Here is a 23,268-nt window from a genome sequence, read left to right on the forward strand (position 1 = left end):
AAAACCTTTATGACCTAGGTTTAGGCAAAGAGTTCTTGCACAAAACACCAAAGCATGATTCATGAAAAAAAAAAAAGACCAATATAGTGGGCCTTATTAAATCTAAAACTTTTGCTTCATGAAAGACACTGTTAAGAAAACAAAAATGAAGCCATAAACCAGGAAAAAAAATTCTGAATCAAGTATCTGAAAAAGCACTTACACTGTAAATATATATTTTAAATCACTCTCCAAATTTAGTAAGATACCAAACAGTCTCATTAGAACATGGGCAAAACCTGGACAGCCATTGCACCAAAGAGCATACACAAATAGTAAATTAACACAAAAAATTTAATATTTTTAGCCAGTAGGGAATTGCAAACTAAAGCCACAATGAGATATTACACACCTACTAGAATAGCTAAAATAATAAACTAACATAACTGATATCAAGGATGGAGAGCAACTGGAACTCTCAAATATTGCTGAGGGGAAGTAAAATAATACAGCTGATTTTGAAAAAAAAAAGTGTGGCAAAATTTATATATGAATTTTATACTGTGTATATACATTTTATATGACTCAACAATCTCCCTCCTGGGAATCCTAGCAAAATAAAAATTTATGTTCAAACAAAAACTTGTGTATGGATGTTCACAGGAGTTTTGTTTGTTATAGCCCCAAACTTGAAACAACACAAATGGTCTTCAGTGAGGGAATGGATAAACACACTGTGGCATATTCATGCAATGGCCTACTATTGAGCAACAAAAAAGAAAAAAAAATTGATGAACACAACTTAGATGGATCTCAAGTTCATGGTGTTGAGTGAAAAATACAATAGTGATAGATCGCATATTGTAGTATTCCGTTTATAATACAGTCTCAAAGTTAAAAACTATAGTGATGGCATCTTAGTCTATTTTCTGTTGCTATAACAGGATACACAGACTGGGTAATTTATAGAGAACAGAAGTTTATTTGGCTCCAGGCTCTGAAGTCTGGAAAGTCCGAGAGCATGGCATTGACATCTGGAGAGAGTCATCCCATGGCAGAAGACATCACACGGCATGTGGGTGTCAGAAAGAGGAAACGGGCCCAAACTCTTCCCTTGAAGAGGAGCCTACTTCCCTGGTAACTTACCCACTCCCATGATAACAGCATTCATTTATGCATGAGAACAGAGCCCTCATTTACCTCTTAAAGGATTACTTCTTACTACTGTTACAATGGCAAGTAAATTTCAACATGAATTTTGGTAGGGACATTTAAACCATAGCAGATGGGGAACAGATCAGTGGTTGATGGAATAGATTTGCGTTGTTACTTTATGGGGTAGGATGGTGATGTTTCTCTGGGGTAATTAAATGGTAATTAAATTAGTAATTAAATTATCCTAATTGTAGTGGAAGTTATATGAATTTATAAATGTGATGAAATTTCATAGAACTATTTACCCAAAAAAAGTGTATGCAAAAACTGCTGAAAACCAAATAAGGTTTGCTTACATAGACAGTCAATACTAAGTTGAATTAGTATTCTTTCAATGTCGGTTTTCTGGTTTTGATAATTGGATCACATATATGTAAAAAGCTATAATTGTGAGACCTGGGTGAGGTTACATGGAAAATCTCTGCATTGTTTTGCAACTCCTATGTGAGTCCAAAATTATTTCAAATACAATGTTTAAAACATTTTAACATTATTACTTATCTGGAGAAAATAAACTAAAACCAAATTATAGTCTATAAACTCACCAAAATGGTTAAAATTTAAAACTCAATAACATGAAATCTTTGTGAGGATGAGGCCCAACTCGATCACTCATATGTTCTTGTTGGTGGTATAAATTGGTTCTATTACTTTGAAAAATCTGTGTCCATTTTACTAATTTTTAAACATACATCTACTCAAAGATCCTCATCACTCAGATGTATATACCTGAAAGAAATGAGAGTTTGTGTTACAAAAGGCACAAAAGGCATAATCAATAATGTATATAACTGCTTTACTTATAATAATCTATCCCTGGAAGCCATTCAAATATCCATCAACAGAAGAGTGGATAAACAAATCGTGGTATAGTCATACAATTAAATGGTCTACATCTCCATACAACGAAATACTACACTAGTTAAACATGTAAGTTCCCAGTCTCCACCCCCAGAGATTCTCATTCTCAAGGGCCACAGTATAACCTGGCCCTGAGTGATGGGGAGATAGGTTGGGGGCAAGGCTCCACGACTGGTTATACTAAACAGGCATGTTTGGACACCACTGCTTAAAACTCCCATTACATTCTAGCATGTGTTACCTGGATTTTCCAGGTAACTTTTCCCAATAGTGATCCCTCAGGTTTATAGTAAAGAAAAGACATCACAGTGCTTGTTTGAAGATTGATTTATATATTTATTCATTTAATTATTCATTCACTGAATACACTTTGAGGGCTAAGGTTAAAACTGATACTGAGAATGACATTTAGAAACAAAATTGAGTAAGACCTTGGCTCCCAGTCTAGACAAGAAAGGAATTTTAATTATTTGTGATAATCCTTTGTAGCTATGGCAACAGTAAATACCAGAGATGGTATCTCATGGCAAAGAAATAAAATGTTTCCAAGTCTGGAGTGGAAAGGAGAGGCTTCTTGGAAGTAGTAATGCTTCATTTGGGCCCTGACAGGGGCACATGGGTGATTCCGGTGCTCAGCTAGATTTGAAAATCATTGCTGTAGAGCCATACAGTTTCAGTAGAAGTTCAGAGTTGATAGGATTCCCATCTGAGCTTAGCCTGGTATACCTCTCAACAGGATGACAAGAGAACAAGAGCCCAACACATCTGCTGACTCCATGTGCCTGACGTATGACTTAATAAACTTATACCTGGTGGCTCACACCTGTAATCCCAGCACTTTGGGAGGCTGAGGCAGGTAGATCACCTGAGGTCAGGAGTTCGAGACCAGCCTGGCCAACATGGTGAAACCCAGTCTCTACTAAAAATACAAAAATTAGCCAGGCATGATCGTGGGCACCTGTAATTTCAGCTACTCGGGAGGCTGAGACAGGAAAATCGCTTGAACTCAGGAGGCAGAGGTTGCAGTGAGCCGAGATCATGCCACTGCACTCCAGCCTGGGCAATAAAGAGCGAAACTCTGTCTCAAAAATAAAAAAAAAAATCTAAAAAATAAACTAATACCTACCCTGTGTGACACCAATGTGAGTGATTTACCCTGATGTGCAGCTGCAGGGATAATCTCAAGTTGGACTGCATGTGTCCACAGAGTTCTTTAGATTTCTTGGGATTCAGAAGCTGTTAGCAAATCAATCTTATGGTTACTCAGGGTTGAGAAAAAAAAACTTATCGTCATTTGTTACCAAAAATGACTTAACTCAGTGATCAATATTCTCATCAGATCACCTGGAAGAGTTCAACTGGGTCTATGAACACTTCAATCAAAGAGAAACAACGAAAGGCTAATAGAGGAAATGGGTTTTTTCACTTGGTGGACCAGACGGCCCTGTAAGACTTCTGGGCTGTGGAAATCCTGGGCGCTCTCGAGATTCAAATGGTGGAGGATCTCCTGAAGACTGGGTGTCAACCACAAGTAATGAGATGAATGAAGCCAAGAACCCGGAAACCTGGAGTCGATGAAAATGGACAAAGTTTCGAGTAGGTTGGGAGATGGGTCAGCTGTCCTTGAAGGAGTAGTACTACTAACTTTGTCAAGTAACAACATGTTTTTACAATTCCAAGAAATCAATGTTCTTTGGGTCTTCAGGTCTAGCAAACACGACATGCATCGATGTTATGACACATACAGAGAAGGTTATGAGGCACTTTAAGTTGATGTGCTTTCATATTGGGCACAAGAAAATCATTCTGCGTGAATACATTCTGCTTGAAAACGATTCTGCTTTCTCAAATTCATGCCAACTCTAGAGGTTGTTTCTTGGGGGACTTGGAGCCTCCTGCCATCTGTTTAGCAGTTATATTTAAATAATCAGTTTGAAGAATCATGTTCTTATGATGATTGAGCATTTGCTTTGCCCATTTCCTATATTCTGTGTCTTCTGGCTACTGCTCTTTCTCTACGTGCTTGGAACATAAAAGATGTATGATGAATAATTCTTGGATGGTGAATGAATTAATACCAAACACTGAATTAGCCAGCTACTCTTTTCCACCACCTTTGGCATTTTTATTTAGTTAAATGGCTTTCATTTCACTGAGATGTCAAACCAATAACAATTTGGTTGCATTATTCTCACTTCTATGAATGCACTTCTTATTTTAAACCCTGAATCTGTTATTTGCCTTCAGTAGTCAACCTCATCATTTATGCAACAACTATATATGCAACAACTGTATATGTGTGTGTGTATATATATACATATAACTCAATATATGCAACAACTATAGAATCAATAATTCTGTAGTTGTCAATACATGCAACAACTATAGAATTATTGATTCTATGCAACAACTATAGAATTATTAATTTTATGATTAAAAACTATAGAATTTCGTCTCAGGAAACACAATTAACTTCAATATGATCAATTACACCTTGAAAGTAGAGTGTTCTAAGTGGTATTAGTCAGTAACCATAACTTTGAGAACATGCCTTCAAATTGAAACAAGCCATCAATCACTTTTTTGGGCATGAAATCAGGCTGTAATTTCGACTCAAGTGATACTCTTTCAAAACTGAAGTGAAGTTATAAAAGAAAAGTTGAAAGATAATGAACAGTATATTGAAACAGACTTAGGACAAGAGAGATAGTAAATAGAAAACAGAATCAAAGAAAATAAAGAGTAAACATACGGATGGTCAAACAAAATACGTCCGGGAATTAAATCAGTATAAAGAAAGGCAGAAACAGAAACAGATACCAAGAAGAGTTAAGACATTAAGAAAATTTTAACATATAAGCAATGTAGTATGTTATTGGTTCACTTTGACTATGAGCATCTTCATTTTAAATTTTAAGATTTAATTGAAAGTCAAACATGCCAAACATGAAATAGGGTCTGTTGTCACATGGGCAATCTGGACATGATTCAACACTTCCTGTGACATGGTGGATATATATGCTTAATTCTAGTACTAAAGATTCTCCTGGCCTGAAGATATGTTACACTTATCAATAGCAACTCTTGGTAATAAAGGCAGAATTTTGGTTTTTCCTTTACTTGTTATTTTTATATCTCTCACCCTTTGATAAATTAAGTTGGAAAAAGAGGTGCTATTATTTAGCTTCTTTCAAACCCCATTGCAAGCCTCTATTGCCAGATCAGTTTCTGCCATAGCTGTCCAACTTTGGTGATGGGAATTTGCACAGTCTTTCAGCTCAGTCTTTCTCACTGTTCGGGGAAAAATATGCCTGGCTCATAAAGAAGTGCGAACTATGGTAAGGCTGACAATTAGACAATAACCTCTGTCTATGGTGATCTATCCAGCTGAGTCAAAATTTAACAACTACCAGCCAGTCCATATATCTCCATCTGGTCCATAAGCTATTAGAGTCTATCTCACAGAGCTTGCTGAAGTCTAAATGCATCCCAATGTTCTATTCAGTCGGCAAAAGCAACAGAAAAGAAAGTGACACTAAGTTTGTCCTGACCTTTTGTTAGTAAAGGCTACACTAGATGGATGGCAAAGCTAAATCTTATAAATTTTTTATTACCTCTATATCTGGGATATACTGCATACTCAACAAATGTTTCATGAATGAGTTAATTACTCAAACTTTTGCTAACTCCTCATAATTATCTTTTTAAGTTATAAATATTTATAAGCCATCTTTTTAATGATACTTCCTTCAGTTTTTCCCCCCTCATTTCAAACTCATTAATACATATCTGGAATCCCTCCTTTTTTCCTTGTTGGTAAAACAAATCAGTATTTACCTTACGCTAGTCTTCCAGCCTAACTCTCCTTCTCCATCATTTCTTAATGAGTAGTAATGTTGACTTCATCAACATGCATGCATTTTATTAATACATCCTGTGCCCTGAGATGTAATTATTCTGGTCCTGGGAATTTGAATTCTTTTAAACCATATTAAACGTTCTCTTATTATTATCTTCTATCTTTAGGGAAGTGTCCTCTTAAAGATAACTTTTCTACTGTTTATAGTTAGGAATTGTTCCCTTTGGCAGTGAAGCAAAGTAGGAATTGAGTCATTTATTTTTCTGCCTTTTAAGTTTTAACATTCTAACATTTGCCCAAAGACGTGTACCTTCCTTTGTTTGTTGGTGACGTTATTTACAACTTTGTCAGCCTCTGCTCTGCCAAGCCACGTTCTTTTGGGTTCATGTAATTGTTTGTTGGTTTTTCTCTTTGGTTATGAGTCCCATCGTATTATTTACAAATGCTTAAAGAACAGAGGTTAGGAGACACTCTTTGGGGTCACTCCCTTTTCCTGAGAGCCCACTGCTAGATTTAGAGTTTGTGTAACGTCATCATGCTCTTTGACCAAAGTTTGGTAGACAAGGGATGGATACATGGGGAATCAGACTCTTTCTCCCAGCAATTTGGAGCTGAGACTGAATTGGCGTTTTTGGTCTGGGCTGGTCATCAGAATGGGGAGAGTATGAGCTCAGAAGGTGTGAAGTGGAATGTGACTGGATTGTACAAAATGAATTGTTGAAAGGAGAATGAACGGACGTGTCAAGTGAAGTGGAGACAGCGAACCAGGCTGTGAGACCCTGAGAAAGCTACTTAGCCACTCTGTTTGCTCATAGATATAACAGGGATAATGCTGCCTATCTTATAGGGTTGTTGTGACAATTAAATTGATTAAAAACATAAAGTTCTTAGAACAATGATAATCATATCATAAGGGAACTAGTAAGTGCGAGTCCTTTTATTACCCTTGTTTTCCCCAAGCCTTAAACTAATTAAAGAGTAGTACTACATGTCTCAGAGGGTGAAAGAAGATGGAGGAATGCCTCTGAGACCATGAGTGTGTTGGGAGGAAACAGACTAGGGAAAGAACAGAGATTACATGGCTCATGCCTGTAATCCCAGCACTTTGGGAGGCCTAGGTGGGCCTTAAGTGGCGGATCACTTAAGGTCAGGAGTTTGAGACCAGCCTGGCCAACACGGTGAAACCCTGTGTCTACTAAAAATACAAACATTAGCTGGGTGCAGTGGTGGGTGCCTGTAATCTCAGCTACTCGGGAGGCTGAGGCAGGAGAATTGCTTGAACCCATAAGGCGGAGTTTGCAGTGAGCCAAGATAGCACCACTGCACTCCAGCCTGGTGACAGAGCCAGACTCCTTTGCAGGAAGAGCAGCACCTTGTGCAACACTCTAGAGTAGTGTCTGAGGACGGAGCTGCACCACAGAGGGGAAGGCAAAGGTCCCTATGCCCAGGGGATGGTGGGTATGACCAACACTGCTAGCTCCTTCCCAATTTTCATTCTTTCCTTCTTCTTTTGTTTTTTAGTAAAAGAATGCAAATCTTTAGCTGGCCACCTCTGTAAAAGACTACATTTCCCAGCCTCCTTTTAGCAAGGTTTGGTTATGTGACCAAGTTCTAGCCAATGAGATGTGTGGGAATAAGTGAAAGCTACCCAAAGCGGAACAAACTGGCTGTTTCTTCAGAGCTTGCTACAGCAATGAAAGCAGCCACCACCACATGCATTTGGCAGGAACTTAAAGGCAGGCTGAAGAGTGAGAAAGCTTTTCATGAAGAAAAGGGGAAGGCTTCAGGAGTGCTCTGATTGGAGGTTTTTGGCCTGGGGAAGCTGGAGGTGGGCTAACTAGAAATGGGACATCGTGCGTGACTGGTTTGGGGAGGATGTTTGGATGTCTCTGGTTGGGCCTGTGTTGGAAGCAGCGGACAAAAACTAGGACAGTTGACAGTCTTTGACCAAGCTCTGACAATACTAGGCCCATTGTTGAAGAGGTTGTGGTTTGGTTGGTTGCTACAGAGGTTGTGGGTTAGAGTTCCATTGTCAGATATGGTCTGGCCATTGTCCATTTTATATACAGTTTCTCCGAGCTAAGCAAATGTGCTATATATCACTTTGGGGACATCTCCTTTCAAAGGAGGGATAGCTAAGGCTATAGACTCCAGAGCCAGAATGACTCGGTTTAAATTCCAGATCTGCCACTTAGAAGCTGTGTGACCTTGAGCAAGTCACCCAACCTCTCTGTGGTTCAATTTCCAATTCTTAAATGGGATAATAATAGAACCTGCCTCACTGGGTTGCTAGAAGAAGTAATGAAATAATATGTAAAGCACTTAGGACAGTCTCTGGTCCATAGTACTTACTAGGTTTATTGAGAGTATCATTCTTCTTCTCTTTTTCTATTTGGTCTATAGTTCAAGGTATTTAAACTATCTTGGATCTTAAAGCAGAATTCTGAGGCTGGAGGTGGTGACATAAAAGGAGCTTACATCTAATAATCTCGTAGTCACTGCCCCAGTCCTGTATGGTCTACCTGTAGATTTTTTTTTTTTTTTTTTTTAAATGGGGCCCCTCTGTCACCCAGGCTAGAGTGCAGTGGCGAGATCTCAGCTCACTGCAACCTCCGCCTCCCGGGTTCAAGCAATTCTCCTGCCTCAGCCTCCCGAGTAGCTGAGATTACAGGCACCCGCCACCACACCTGGCTAGTTTTTTGTATTTTTAGTAGAGATGGGGTTTCACCATGTTGGTCAGGCTGGTCTTGAACTCCTGACCTCAAGTGATCCGCCCGCCTCGGCCTCCCAAAGCGCTGAGCCACTGTGCCTGGCCCGGGAAGTAAACTTCTATCTTAGTTGAGTCACTGCTATTTTGTTTTTAACTTTCACATTTGGTAATATAGAATCCTTTCTCATACAGCAGGAAAGTAGTCGAGTTGCTAGATCTGCGCAGACTGAAACAGCAGGAAAAATGGAACAATGCATGGACACTCTGGACTGCTGGCCAAATGCTGGAGAGGCTTCCTCTGCTCTCTGGTATCCCCTTGGATGAAGTTGGGTGAGGATGTCTACAAAACAATCAAAATTTTGTGTCCCTCCAGCCTGGCAAAATGAGAGAATCAAAGCCAGATGTAAGTTGATTTTAATCAAAGGAGGTCATGCAATGGTCTCATATATCTGAGTTTGAAGCTTGAGATTCATAACAAGTTACACAGGCTTAGCTGCCCTTGGCTTTTTAAATTTATCCCAGAATCATTTAAATGCATTCCCCTTTATTTGATTTTTTAAGTTTACTCAAAGTGAATTTGTTACTTGCATTCAAAAGGACCCTACCTAAAACATAGGTTGTATCTGTGCAGCCCACATTCATTTCTTAAAATGTCTTCTTTTATCTCTGGCTAAGAATATTTTGAATCATATTGTCAGACTCATTTTGAGGGTCCTGTTATCAAACTTGAGGTGTTTTGCTTTTGAAGAGTCAGTTCCCGGGATCAAGTCCATATCTCACTTCCCATTTGACAGCCGCATTATCAAAGTTTAGTGCCCAGGGCTTCCTACCTTCACCCCCTGCAGATTCCACGCTGACCTGTTTCTTTCATTTCCTCGTCATCTCCAGACAACCAGTCAGTTGTCCCTTAACGGTCTAAATCGAGTCCAGAATGGCAGTTCTTGCTGCTTCCTCTGCCAGCGAAGCAGGGAACTGTCAGCAAGACAAGCCAAGAATTTATCAGCTGTAATTCTTCCTGCAGAATTAGTCTGCAGAAGTACAGCTTCTTCAATCTTCCAAATGTGGTTTTGCACATCTGGAGGACAATAGAAGAGATTCTCAGGCGTGGTATGAGTAATATCTATGGGGAATGTCTGTGTAATTTAAACCATTTACAGAGCCAACGTTCTTTGAAATGGGTTGACTGTTAAATAAACTGAAGCCAAAAGTTGGAGAGATGTTGAAAAGAACACAGAGAGAAATGGGCACCAGGAGTGTGAGACTTAAACCTCCTGCTCTGCCACTAATTCACTGTGATCCCGGGCAAGTCATTTTAACCTTCTAGGCTTTACTTTTCTCATCTATAAAATGGGGATAATTAATCTCTTTTCTGGATAGCTGACAACATTGTCTGGTAAAGTGTTAGGGAACATAACAGTGTATAATATTGCCATGACCTGAATATGCCAACAATCCCAGCCTTCCATTCCCGTATTAATTATTGTTCCATCATGCATGTGGAAGGAGAAGAAAGAAAAGTAGCATCGATTCAGCACCAAGTAGGTACCAGGCACTATGCTAAGAATGTTACACATGCGTTTTCCTTTCACCTTCACCCTAGCATCATGTGGTCTGTATCAACTCATATATTTCTGTTCATTTTGTTCGTATATTCATTTTGTTCATATATTCATTTTGTTCGTATATTCATTTTGCAGACAAGACTCAAAGAGTTTACATGATTGGTTAACCACAGTCTCAGAGCTGGTAAATTTCAGAGACAAAATTCAAATTTCTCCAAAGCTGGTGATCACACACAGATCATTAAAAACGGAGGTGAGGCCGGGCATGGTGGTGTATGCCTGTAATCCCAGCTACTTGGGAGGCTGAGGCAGGAGAATCGATTGAACCCAGGAGGCGGAGGTTGTGGTGAGCCGAGATTGCGCCATTTCACTCCAGCCTGGGCATCAAGAACAAAACTCCATCTCAAAAACAAACAACAATAAGAACAACAATAAAAAAATGGAGGCGAAGGCTGGGCATAGTGGCTCATGCTTGTAATCCCAGCACTTTGGGAGGTGGAGGCGGGTGGATCACTTGAGCCCAGGAGTTTGAGACCAGACTAGGCAGCATGCTGAAATCCCATCACTACAAAAAATACAAAAATCAGATGGCACACACCTGTAGTCCCTGCTACTTGGAAGGTTAAAAAAAAAAAAAAAAAGGCAGAGGTGGGAGGGAGGGAATGAGTAGCTGAAATTCCAATTAATCTTAAAGAAGCCACTTTCTCCTGACTGTGAGGAGGAAGTAGACCTCCCTAGGAGATAACATGTCTCCCCATAGGACACCGAAAGCCTTTAAACAGCCGTGAACAGGATAGGAGCAGGAAGGGCTTTAGAAATCATCTCAACCAACGCTCCCATGCTAGGGACGAGGAAGAGGAAGCTCAGAGAGGGGAATAATTTGCTCAAGAATGAGCAGCTGTGGAGAGGTGGGTTTGGGAAGAAATCTACATTCACTCGTCCACCCATTCATTTAACAAGTATCTGTGGCCGGGCGCGGTGGCTCACGCCTGTAATCCCAGCACTTTGGGAGGCCGAGGTGGGCAGATCACGAGGTCAAGATATCGAGACCATCCTGGCCAACATGGTGAAACTCCACGTCTACTAAAAATACAAAAAATTAGCCGGGCGTGGTGGCGGGCACCTGTAGTCCCAGCTGCTCGGGAGGCTGAGGCAGGAGAATGGCACGAAGCCAGGAGGCGGGGCTTGCAGTGAGCCCATTCCAGCCTGGGAGACAGAGCGAGACCCCGTCTCAAAAACAAAAACAAATATCTATTTAGGACCTACTACATGTTAGGAACTGGAGCTACTCTGGTGAATAAAAACCATTCCAGTTCTTACCCATATGTAGAAGTCACAGCCTTGAGAGAGAGGTAGTCATCAAACAAATCGTTGCACAAACAAATGTGAAATTCAGCAGTGACCGGTGTTAGGAAGGAGAAGTACTTGGTGTTGTGAGAGCATAGGTTGGGGGGATTGACTTGGATGGGGGGATCAAGAATTTTTTTTTTTTTTTTTTTGAGACTATGGAGTCTGGCTCTAGCACCCAGGCTGTAGGGCAGTGGTACGATCTTGGCTCACTGCAACCTCCGCCTCCTAGGTTCAAGTGATTCTCCCTGCCTCAGCCTCCCAAGTAGCTGGGATTACAGGCACCTGCCACCACGCCTGGCTAATTTTTGCATTTTTTAGTAGGGATGGGGTTTCGCCATGTTGGCCAGTCTAGTCTTGAACTCCTGACCTCAGGTGATCCACCTGCCTCGGCCTCCCAAAGTACTGGGATTACAGATGTTAGCCACCATGCCCAGCCAAGCAATGCATTCTTGAGGGAAAGATGCTAGAACTGAGTGCTGAAGAATGCCTGAGAGGTTGCTGGGTAAAGGAGCAAAGCCCATTTTAGGCAACTGGATAGAGTGTGGCATTAGATGTGGAGAAATGGAAGTGTCAGAGGCATTTGAATCAGAACAACTCCATCTTGAGTGAGGTCTAGCAACATGAGGCTGGGACTTTCTGGGTTGCATTTCCAGAAAGTTCGGTATTTCTAGCCTCTAGATGTTTATGGTTAAAGGAACAAATTAATACATTCGCTAAACAAACCCAGATTGGGAGTGTCCTGATATCCTGCTATCTTGAGAACAGAAGCATTCCCAATTTTGTTTTAAAGATAATAATATCAATTCTTGCAAAATAGAGTAATTAATGTAGTAATTAAGAAAACTAGTTCTTTATTACAAACCCTTGTAGCAGGGTACATCTCCCCATGATCTTTTTTTATCCTATATATAAACAAGTATTGTACCTAGGGTGGACGTGTTCCTCCTCTTACTTTGGGAACATTTTACTCTGCTTACAGAGTAGCTATACCTTTACCAGTTAACTTTCTTCATAAACTAGCTTTACCTTTGTACTGTGGACTCGTCCTGTTTCCTTTACCTCTCTCGAGGTCTGGATTGGGACCCCTTTCCTATAACAGAAGGAGAGAACAGAACCTGTAGCACCATGTAGGCCTTGATATAAACTTTATCTTTCTTTTTTTTTTTTTTTTTCCAAGAGGCAGTCTTGATCTGTCACCCAGGCTGGAGTACAGTGGCGCGATCTTGGCTCACTGCAACCTCCACCTCCCAGGTTGAAGCAATTCTCCTGCCTCAGCCTCCTGAGTAGCTGGGATTACAGGCGCCCGCCACCACACCTAGCTAATATTTTTGTATTTTTAGTAGAGACGAGGGTTCACCATGTTGGCCAGGATGGTCTTGAACTCCTGACCTTGTGATCTTCCTGCCTCGGCTTCCCAAAATACTGGGATTACAGGTGTGAGCCACTGCGCCCAGCCAACTTTATCTTTATTCTAAGAGACGCTGAAGGGTTTATCTGATTCTTGTTCTCATTCCTTACCTTTAACCACACTGACAAATAATGTTAAGGACAAGTGAGAGAAGGCAGATTCAGTTACTATCCATAAGAAATCCAAACAGCAACACACACACACACACACACACACACACACACACACACGCGCGCGCGCGCACACACACTTAGGAAAAAATTCCTTCAGTTTCTTGCCACATCATAGTTTTCTAGCAACCTGGCTGGTCAACTGCCTTCCGTTTCTCTGCAAGCCTGATTTGTGTGTGCACAGTACGTGTGTGTGTGCATGGACAGACACACACTTTACATGTATGTCTTCATCTTAGCAAACAATGTCTTGACATTTCTGATACAGGAACTACAGAGCTTATTCTGATTGATCTCATTAAATTCCAATTAGTTTACCCACTTGGGTCATTGAATCCACAATTACTTGCTGTCATGATGCTGAAAAGAATGCCCATCCTGGCTTCTCCAAATGACAAAAATTCAATGGCGAGGTCTCTCCTGGTGTGATGAAGTTCCACTCTCTGCTTCCAGAAGTGAGAGAAGACCCAGGAGTGCCATTCTTAAGCCACTTTGGAAGGTCTGTGCGGCAACCTGCCTGCCTTGTTGAGTGTTGCTCTTCTGTATCTACCATGTGTGTCTGGTATTTTGACATCCGGGGCCTTGCTGACCCTGGAGAGACTGGTCCTCCCAGGGCTGGCCAGTTTGCCTTCCATATGCAAATTAACCAAGCCCATGCTTATAACCACCCTCAACTCCCTTAATCAAGCAGTTTCACTTTGGGCCATTATTCCCTTGCTGTAAACATACCAGGGCCAGGTACCGAGCAATTAGAGATCACCCTTACACCGCAGAGCTCACTGAAATTATTCACACTAGCCAATCCTAAGCTTGTTTATCCTACCTCACCTGCTCCTCCCCACTGAAACCCTCCAAAGGCTATTGCCCACGTTTTCTTCCCACTCCCCTGCCTCCTGATCCACCCTGGTGCTTCCCCTGTGGCCCTGTAAGGTGTGGCATGCCCCCTCCTCTCCTCTGGAATGGTGCGTAACAAACCACCTTTTCAACGGCATCCCTGAATAGTAAAACCAACATTTCAAAACACCTTCCTCAGACTCTCGTCTTTCATTTGCTTCTGAGAATCCCCACTTGAAATCTCTCTGGCCTCCTTGGCATGTGCTAGCTGGAAGGCTTGGGTTTTGGGGTCTGGCTGGCCTGAGCTGATAGCACCATTGTGCCCCTTTCCAGCCGCTGGACTGTGAGTCTCTTATGCCACCTTCTCGACCCATCTGGAGTAATGAGGATCACGGCGTCTCTTTCATAGGGTTGACTGAGGATTAAATGAGATAATGCCGGCCATGCATCCAGCAGAGGACCCGGGACGGGTTTGCTTAACCCACATTAGTTGCCTTCAGTGAACCGAGAGCCTCCTTTGCTGTCTGCCTCTGCCTGCCAGTTTTATTGTTCAGTCACGCAGGAATCTTGAGAAAAACCATGGAAGATTTATTGCAAGCTTTTCAACCTTTGCTTCCTTTATTTGTTAACCTCCATCCAACCAGAGTCTTTTATTTTCCCCTTCATAAGCCCCTTGCGGGCTCTGGCAGGCTCTGAAAGAGTACTTTTGATAAACCGCTTGGACCCAACGCTCACCCTGGCTGCTCTGTCTTGCTGATGGCTCATCGAAGAGTGCTCCAAAGAGCACGGAACTTGAAAAAGGCACATCCCCACCCTAGAAATGTCAGGGTTTCCAAAATGAAATGCCAATGCATTGCCCGAAGGAAGAACCATGCCTGGCATGACCCAAAGTAAGAGTGGTTCAGTCTTCGGAACATTATGGCATTTCAGTCAACACTCATTCAGCATGCGTGTACCAGCACCCCTTCGTGCTTGCCTGTGTGCCGGAGGTGGGGACACAGTGGTGAACAAGACGCGGTTCTTTCTCTCAAGCAGTGCCTAGGTAAGCCTGAAGACAGGAGGGTGGAGGTGGTTACTTATTGTGACAGCTAGGGGCTTCTCCACACAGTATTGTAGCTGATATTCTCATGGTTTCCCTTCGTTTATCTATTCTATCTTGATGGAAGTTTTGCCATGTTTAAACTTCCAGAGAACAGTGAAATGGAGGCTTCTGGAAGTGTTCTGGGGCCCTATATCAGGCTCCCTTCTCTTCTTTACCTATGCTCACTCCTTAGACTATCTCACGCTGCCTCTGCCAAAGGCACTTGGGCCATTTTTCTGTGTCCCAAATTCAAATTGTAATTCAAACATGGTTCTCAGAAGGACAGCGTGTGTGAAAATCTTGTTTCTTTTATAAAAGGTATGAAAAGAAAATAAATGAACAAAACCAAGACATAATACAAAACAAAATCAAACAAGAAAAAAAAAAACCATAACCAGCATTTGATTTGTATTTGATTCCAGAAGTTGAGGAGAGTGAATTATACTGACTTTCTGCTAGTGTGGGGCGGGGTGAAGAAAATGAGGCTCAGAATCAGAAGACAATGACTGCTCTGCTAATGAGTTTAGAAAATAATGCTCTTGGCCGGGCGCGGTGGCTCAAGCCTGTAATCCTAGCACTTTGGGAGGCCGAGACGGGTGGATCACGAGGTCAGGAGATCGAGACCATCCTGGCTAACATGGTGAAACCCCGTCTTTACCAAAACATACAAAAAACTAGCCGGGCGAGGTGGCGGGCGCCTGTAGTCCCAGCTACTGGGGAGGCTGAGGCAGGAGAATGGCGTGAACCCGGGAGGCGGAGCTTGCAGTGAGCGGAGATCCGGCCACTGCACTCCAGCCTGGGTGGCAGAGTGAGATCCGTCTCAAAAAAAAAAAAAAAAAAAAAAAAAAAAGAAAATAATGCTCTTTTGCCTGTTTTCTCGTCTCTGAAATGATTCTCTCTGTAGTAATCAAACTGTACAGCAACCAGTTGCAGTGCTGCCTGTGATGTTTGCTCTCAGCTCTTAAGATCAATGCCTCAGAGGAATCTCTGTTGCAGGAATGTTCTTAAGAACCAAACTCTTGGCTCCCTTTTCCCAGTTAATGAAGCACTACGTCTGAACAAGAGAAAAAAATAACGGATAAAGAGTTCTCTAGCAAACGACGCCATGTACTGATGGGATGCTTGGAGTTGACAAAGCATCGTAAACACTCGTGTTAGCGCCTTTCATCTCCACGAAAGCCTTAACAGACGGGCAGGATTTCCTCCTTTTTTATAGTTGAGCAAACCAAGGGCAGAGATGTAAATCGGCTTCACCATCACCTGGTTGTCTAGCGGTGAGTAGAGACAGCGGCCCTGGCACGTCCGACTTCAAGAATGGAGCTCTCATGACCAGGCCCACCACTTCCTAAAAGAACTCCTGGAAATTCTCCCTTTTCCTTTGATTTTCAGTCAAACCCTTTCTGGGAGTACATGGAACGGTTAGGAAAGTCCCATTCCTTTCTGTTGAAAGCCCCATAGTCAGTCATCACTGTGGTTGCTGGTCTACGACTGGGCCTCCTGCAGCCAGGGGACACAGGCTAGAGAGGGTCCTGGGTGCCTGTCAGTGGCCCCAGACCATTGCTCCTTCTGAGCACACCTGCCACTCGTGCCATCTTCCTTCTCTGTGAACTGTTTCCTCTGCTGGAAGACCTTCAGTGCCCTACCTGTCAATGTTGGACTCAGAGTCACCTCCTTAGGAACCCTTCACTGATGCCCAGCCTGGGTCAGGCAGCCCCTCCACACTCCTGCAGCACTCTATTATGCCTGCCGGTCAGGATGATAACCAATGATCTCATTCTCTGTCAGAGGCAGTGGGCTCCCCTTGCAGACATCCTTTCTTTGATCACAAATTCCTATCAGAATTCCCCTCTGTGGCAGACAGACTTCTGAGAGGCCCTCCAAGATTCCCAACCCCTGGTGTATCCCCCAGCATAGTTTCCTCTCCTTGAAGATGAACAGGACCTGGGAATATGATGGGATATCACGCCTGTGATTTTGCTGTGTTGTAGAAGACTCAGGCTCAGCAGGATGAAGGGAGAGGTGCTCTTGCTGGCTTGGAAGAGGTGAGCTGCTACGTGGCAGAGAGGACCCCTTTGCAGGGAGTGGTGTGTGCTCTCTAGGAGCTGAGAAAAGCCCTGGGTCAACAGCCATCTAGAGAACAGAGCTCTCAGTCCTGTAACCATCAGGAACTGAATTCTTCCCACAACCAGTGAATGCCAGACACGCTGCTAAGGCTCCACAATATCTGGAAATAAGGGGATTCTTAAAGATGTAAGGAGACAGTGTTATGTGCGGTCCTCTGCATCACAAGGGCATTCGCTAGAAAATGCAGAATCGCAGGCAGCACCAACAGACTCGGACTTTCCTGAGACTCTCACAAACGATTCATATACACATTCAAGTTTGAGAAGCACTGGCATAGGCCAAGAAAAGATAAATTCCCCAAGAACTAGGCATATTTTAACTACTAAAGTCCTTTCTAAAGCAAAGATTCCTTAATCTTGTGTTCATCTGAATTCCTGGTAAACTATCAAGACAAACGAAGACATGAAAATATAAGATGAGATAAAAATCAGTAAGCAAGAACTCAATAAGAGAAAGAAAGAAAGAAAAAGAAAGAAAGAAACGAAAGAAAAGAAAGAAAGAAAAGAAAAGAAAGAAAGAAAGAAAACATGAGCACTGGGGCCACATGGGCCTAGGTTTGATTTTCAGGGCTTTTTTTTTTTTTCTTTTTTTTTTTGAGATGGAATTTCACTTTTGTTGCCCAGGCTGGAGTACAATGGTGCTATCTCGCCTCACTGCAATGTCCGCCTCCTGGGTTCAAGCGATTCCTGCCTCCTCAGCCTCCCGAGTAGCTGGGACTACAGGCACTCACCACCACACCTGGCTAATTTTTGTATTTTTAGTAGAGATGGGGTTTCACCATCTTGGCCAGGCTGGTCTTGAACTCTGAGGGCAGGAATTGGTCTCGAACTCCTGACCTCAGGTGGTCCACCTGCCTCGGCCTCCCGAAGTGCCGGGATTACAGGCATGAGCCACGGTGCCCAGCCAGGGCTCTTATTTAAAACCTCTCTGAGCTTCTGTTTCCTTATCTTTAAAATATAGAGAATACTACATCATGCTTCCCATTGCTGATTAAATAAGAAAACGTATATTGTCCAGCATACGTTTGTTCTCCACGACTCTCCAGCAAGAGTATGAAAAGGCTAAGACGCTAAAGGGGGCAGGGGGGAGCAGCGGGTCTGGCTGAGCCTACATATGAACATATGACGGATTTGGGAACATCATAGGAGGCCAGCCAACAGACTCCTGTCTGCTGATTTACTCCATGCTCCCTGTCCTTATACCTCACACTCATTTCACTCCCATTCAGGAAGCTGTAGAGAACAGTCTTGGAGTCAGAGGAAAAAAAAAAAAGAGTTTAATTTATGACTCCACCAATTACTCAATCTCATCAAGCCTCAGTTTCCTCGTCTAGTAAAATAATAATACCTTCTCATGGCCAGTCACAGTGATTCACGCCTGTAATCCTAGCACTTTGGGAGTCCGAAGCAGGTGGATCACTTGAGGCCAGGAGTTCGAGACCAGCCTGGCCAATGTGACAAAACCCTGTATCTAGTAAAAATACAAAAATTAGCCGGGTGTGGTGGCGTGCGCCTGTAAGCCCAGCTACTCGGGAGGCTGAGGCACAAGAATTGCTTGAATCCAGGGAGGCAGAGGTTGCAGTGAGCTGAGATTGTGCCATTGCACTCCAGTCTGGGCAACAGAGGGAGACCCTGTCTCAAAAGAAAACATACAAAAAATAAAAAAAAAAAAATCCCTTCTCTCATGGGAGGCCTGTAAGCTACAGAAGCAACAAATTCATCACACCAGCACCCAAGTGCTCCATCGATGGTAGCTGCAATTGCTTAAAGACAGCTCTGAACAATATTAGAACGTGAAGGCAGATCTGTTGTCAAAGGACAGGATTACATCAAAGTCTTCCATCAATTTCTTTCTGCTGAATTAGACATGGGTTATGTTCCAACAGCTCAGTTAATGAAATTGTGAAGCTCAGAATTGCCTTTTGTTTACTACAAGATGCACTAGACTGCAGAACACATCACTTACGTGGTTTTCCTGGGATTCGGGGTTCTGAGAGTGATCAGCTGATTGTGACCCAGCACCCATGGACCACCAAGAAAACAGAGGCATTTCTTAGAGACTTCTGAGTGGAGCTTTTTGCTTTGAGGCCAGATTGCCAGGCCACTGCACATAAAGAGGCCTCTATGTTCTCCCATTGCATTTCTATTGGAATCAGTAGGGTGAGGCAGTTTTCTATCACTTCCGTAAAAGATGTTTCTGATCTTCTCAATATTAAATGTTCATCTTAACATTCATGGGGAAGGAAAGCAAGTCACTCAGTTTTATCTAAGTATTACATAATCTTTGGGGAGGGTGAAGATTCAAAACTGGAAAATTAAAGAACTAGATTATGTGGACCCATTCATAATGGGAAAAGTCAAGAATTTTTTTTGTTTGTTTGTTTTTTGTGAGATGGGGTCTTGCTCTGTTGCCCAGGCTGGAGTTCAGTGGCACAATCTTGGCTCACTGCAACCTCTGCCTTCTGGGCTCAGACGATTGTCCTCTCAGCCTCCTGAGTAGCTGGGATTATAGGCACCTGCCACTGTACCCGGCTAATTTTTGTATTTTTAGTAAAGATGGGGTTTCACCATGTTGGCCAGGCTGGTCTGGAACACCTGGCCTCAAGTGATTCATCTGCCCCAGCCTCCCAAAGTGCTGGGATTACAGGCGTGAGCCACCGTGCCCGGCCCCCAAAAAGTCAAAAATTCTTACATAGCCGTTTTGATGTATCTTTCTCCTTGTATATCTGAGAAACTAAAAAAACTAAGAAGGTTCACATTTGTATCCACACATAGACGTGCATTCTCACACAAAAAGCATTTCAACCGGTAAATGTATCTTAATAGCTGTTAGAAAACTTTTTCTTTTTTTGAGACGGAGTCTCTCTCTGTTGCCCAGGCAGGAGTGCGGTGGTGCAATCTCGGCTCATTGCAAGCTCCGTCCTCCGGGTTCACACCATTCTCTTGCCTCAGCCTCCCAAGTAGCTGGGACTACAGGTGCCCGCCACCACGTCCGGCTAATTTTTTATATTTTTGTAGAGACAGGGTTTCACTGTTAGCCAGGATGGTCTTGATCTCCTGACCTCGTGATCCGCCCACCTCGGCCTCCCAAAGTGCTGGGATTACAGGCATGAGCCACCGTGTCCGGCCCTAGTTGTTATAAAACTTTTAAGCAGGTAGAAAATAATCACTTTCATTGTCTGGTAATAAGGCGACTAAGTTAGTGACATATTATAGTACACATTGCGTTAGGGACCCACCTATTGAATCATCTCAGAAATGTATACATCTTGATGGTACACCTTCTGAATCTGGCTTTTTAGCACTACCTGCCATAAAATTTTGTCACATAATATGCTATATAATATTAATAAACTCAAAAAATCATATGCATAGACATATACATTGCCTTGTGTATGCATGCTTATTTTCATTCAAAACACTGAACAAAACAACTTCTGAATTTAACCCTTGTATTTTGGTTATACAAGACAATGTCATGTTTTTAAAAAATATTTAAATTTAAAGGGGCATGGCATCTACAATTCATTTTCAAATGTTTGAGGAAAAAACTATGAAAAGCATGTGGCAAAATGTTAATAAATGGTTAATCTAAATGTAAGGGATAAAGTTCTTTGTATTATCCTTGCAATTTTCTTGTAAGTTTTCAAACTTACAGCTTCAAAAACAAATGAAAATAAAACAAAATTGAAACTGTTTATGTGAAAATCGTAAGGTGAAACCAGCCTTAGCATTATCTGTTTACTTTTCTGCTGTCTAGTGAATTGCACTTACATCAAAGTAGACTGTACCTGGTTCACTGTTGCATTCATGATGTCCATCACAGAGTAGATGCTCAATAAATTACTTGTGGAATTCAGAAAAAAAAACGATAAAAAGTACAATGAAATTACTGATGTCACTGGAGCCCTTCTTTTCTTTCTTCAGCACCACTGCAGCATTACGTACCCAGGAATCTGTCAAAGCTTTGCTCTCAGTGAGCCCTGTCAATCATTTCATGACATTGTCCTGGCCTCATTGATCAGATGGCCTTGGTACCACACTTTGGGCAACGCTTTCCCAGACTGCCTGGCATGTTTTCATTCCAGAAGACATTATCTCTTAAGACTACATGAATGTGTTAGAACAAACCAATGACCAAATCCATTAAATATTCACAATCAGAAACCTTACATTTTTGTGGCACTCCCATTACCTCCTTTTGGATATCACCAGTTCTTCCTTGAAATTAAAGGACCTTCATTAAAGTAGTTTCGTTAAATGAATGAAAACAAAGATCATGTTTGTCCGACATTAGATTCTATGGGTCTGAAACCTGCATATGGCAGATAAGTGACATTTCATAAACTTGAATGGCACTAAGCTGAAGAATAAACCCTTAGGGCTAAAAAAATAAGGAAAACAAAGTATATGAAGCACATGAAGATACGACTGTATAAGCCTCGCAGCTAAGCTGATTTCAGTATTGTATGGGAAGGCAGTAGCACATTTTAGTGGGAAGACAGGGGTTTTTGAAGCCAGCCAGATTTTGGTTCAAATTCTGGCACTCCGTTAGCAGCCTGTGTGATCTTGGGCAAGTCACATAATTTCTCTGGGAGTTAGTCTTACTAGCTAAATAATGGGGATAATAATACCTCCCTTATTTTATAACATAGCTGTGAGGATCCATCACTGCCAACTACCATAGAAGTCTTGGTTCAATAAAGGGTAGTTCTTATTATCTCTACCAAGAGTGGCAGGAGCTGTGTCTGAGAGGGGATTTTAATCACATTTCTTTCACTAACACAGAGCTCCCTAAAGGCCTGGTGACCACAAATGAAGCCTTAACTCAAAGACAGTAGAGTCTTTGAAAGGAACAGAATTAAAGTAGGGTCTGTCCTTTCATGATGGGGCACAAAGAGGCTATTAGTCAACTCAGGAAATATGTGCTCTGTAAATCAGTTCAACACATTCAGAGAGGTCACTCTGAGGCAGCATGCTAAGTCGCGGTACAAGGCAGAGCTTAAAACTTAGTGACTCTACCTGAGCCATGTAATCTAAGAACCAACCAAGGAGAAGCAATCAGTTACTACGCCCTAGAGTGGAAGCCAGCTGTCTGAATATGATTATAGATCACCCAGGTCTATTTCAAATGAATTTTCAGTAAGTCCATGAGCATAGCAAGATTTTGAGTTATTTTAGGAGACATTACTGTCTGGATTGTGTGTGTGATTGGATGGATGTGGAAGGAAGAAGACTAGAAATCCAACAATCTTCCTACGTAGGCTCAAATTCTCTTGTCTGTCACTATTTCATGTCTGTTTCCTTTTCATTGGGAAAGGAAGTAGCATTGCAAGTTATGTGGCTTTGGATTCAAAGAAGAAGGATTCGGTTTAAATTCTAGGTCTGAATTTGGGAGGAGTTACTTAATTACACAGAATGCACTCAGGTTCCCTATCTAGGAATGTTAATATCCACTTTGCAGTTTTGTTCCAAGGGTTCGGTGAACTCATGCGTGTCAAAGGCTTCTGTACATAGTGATTACTGAAAACATCTCAGTTCCCCTGCACACTGACTGTTAAGGGGGCCAAATGAGGGAATCTTGTCTTTCCCCTCAACTGAAAGCCAAGATGGCATTGGCTTATTTAAGCATGAAAACATCAGTGTGACACATTTAAAAGCCTGTTTTACCCCCCAGGGAATTGATGCAAAGGAATCAACATCTTTTGCAATTACCTCTGCCCAAATGGCTGCAGCTCCCCACACAGGAGCTAGGGCTGGCAGTGAACTGCTGCTCCCAATTTAAGTTCTGGGAAAGCAGGCTGTTGGCTCCGCGGACCTCAGCCTCCATTGAGTTGGCAGCCTCTCTGTTGAAGTTGGGCATCCGCCAATGTCTGAGCTCCAGCCTTATGTGAGATTGGCTTACAATGTCAGGCACCTGTCTTTGGGGAAATAGGATTTTCTCCCGTTGGTGTGAGTATCAGTTTCTGGCCTTAATACATTCACTGTACATGAAGCTACATCGTCTTCTAGTTTACAACTATTGTGTAAAAATAATTAGCACCTTTCATTCTCAGAAGTGATCCGGTTTAGATGACAAATTATATGGTCACCAGCTATGCCCATAAAAATGCAAG

At 42.3% G+C, this 23,268-nt stretch overlaps 1 long non-coding RNA gene across 1 annotated transcript in view; it reads left to right on the forward strand.

Annotated features, from left to right (window-relative positions):
- LOC108540864 (uncharacterized) overlaps window positions 1-23,268 on the forward strand; it is a 41,041-nt gene that overhangs the window by 15,964 nt on the left and 1,809 nt on the right. Inside the window, exon 3 of the long non-coding RNA XR_001888787.1 lies at window positions 8,817-9,027. This is a non-coding gene — a long non-coding RNA (uncharacterized LOC108540864). The remainder of the gene's footprint in view (window positions 1-8,816; window positions 9,028-23,268) is intronic.

Source organism: Rhinopithecus bieti, unplaced genomic scaffold (assembly GCF_001698545.2).
Source record: "Rhinopithecus bieti isolate Rb0 unplaced genomic scaffold, ASM169854v2 scaffold_19737, whole genome shotgun sequence".
NCBI classification, from domain to species: Eukaryota; Metazoa; Chordata; class Mammalia; order Primates; family Cercopithecidae; genus Rhinopithecus; species Rhinopithecus bieti.